Here is a 1519-nt window from a genome sequence, read left to right as displayed (position 1 = left end):
AGATAGAAATTTTTTTTATAAGTGTTAAACCCTTTTTATGTACGATATTTTTTGTTTGGAGAACAATTGTTATGAATACTCTAATGTATGAAGTGCTAGAACCATTGTTATATTTTCATTTCTCAATTTCTATTAATTTTTCCCAAAATAAACGTTTGTCGAAGAATCACAAATGTAGCTTGTGGTGTTTTATTTATAAGGATCGTTATTTTGATCGTTAGGATTTGTGATCCTATAATGTTCGCATATAACCAACCATACAGTTGTTCATATTTATAGACATCAAAGGCATTATAGAAGCAATTGTATGCTCAACTGCAATGCAAAGATTCGAGGGAGTGTGCGCGTGAGTGTGTACGCTGTGCACATTATGTACTATGTGATTTGTTTGATTGTATGACGTGTGTACAAATGCCTACATGTGTGTACTTAACAAGGTGATGTTTAAATTGAAATAATTCAGCACCAAGTGGTCTGGGTTAAGTTAATTGATTAGATGGATTGATGTATGAATTGTTTGTAGGTGGTTGCGTGTTTGTCGGCACGTTCTTTGATTGTTGCTTGATTTCATTGCTGTTTCAGTTGATGTTGTTGTTTCAATGTGTTCAAATAGGTTGTTGTTTGTAAGCTGTTTATTGTTGTTGTATTTCTCTAATTCATACTTTCCTGCTTTTGCATTTTATGAGGTAGTGAGGTTTTGATGTTGTGTGTTGATGTGCTGCTGTGTGATGGGCTGTCTTGATGTGTTTTATTCATTTTTTTTTGGAGGTGGTTTTGACTTAATATGTTTTTTATATAAAAATGTTAATGTTTGCGTATTTGTTGTATCTGTCATGATTTTGGGGGGAAACTTGCACGGAGTAAACTTTACGTCACATGCCAGTTTCCCTGATTTCTTGTAAATGTGCTTTCTGTTGTAAATAATCACCAAGAGAAAATTCGCAAACTCACTTTGGAGACGTCAATTTTCAGAAAATGCAATGCTTCGTCGATGCTTTCAAACCCGCCGAACTTGGCCTCTTTGCGTAGTCGCATCTGTAATCTTCGGTACGTTTTTGAAGTTTCGGCTAATTTACAATTCGCAACCAGTTCGCTAATATCCAGTCGACCTTCCTCGCCTAGCACTTCCAGCAACTTTTCCACCATTTCACTACAGTCTTCAGCTGGTTCATCTTCACCTTCCAGTTCCATCGAGTTGTACATCGATTCTTCAGCCTGATCCACATTTTTTGAAAGTTTCCCCGTTTGCTGTTGAAGAAACTTATTAGCGAGTATGCTGGAGCTTTTGGATTGTGTCTGTCTGGCTGAATTTGTTGCGCTACCGAAGTCGGTGGCGTCTAGCAAATCATCGATGTCCCCAGATGTGCCATCTTCCAATGCGCCCGTATCGACCCACGTACTTACCTTCAAGTCATCTCCGTCGTTTTCTAACAAGTTGTCCGCCTCATCCTCGCCAAAATTTAGTAAACTGTCGATGTCTTTGGTTTTGCCGATGAATTTTGTAGTAGATGGAGTTTGG

This window comes from Helobdella robusta (genome assembly GCF_000326865.2).
Source record: "Helobdella robusta unplaced genomic scaffold HELROscaffold_41, whole genome shotgun sequence".
NCBI classification, from domain to species: domain Eukaryota; kingdom Metazoa; phylum Annelida; class Clitellata; order Rhynchobdellida; family Glossiphoniidae; genus Helobdella; species Helobdella robusta.
This window is presented reverse-complemented; position numbering follows the sequence as displayed.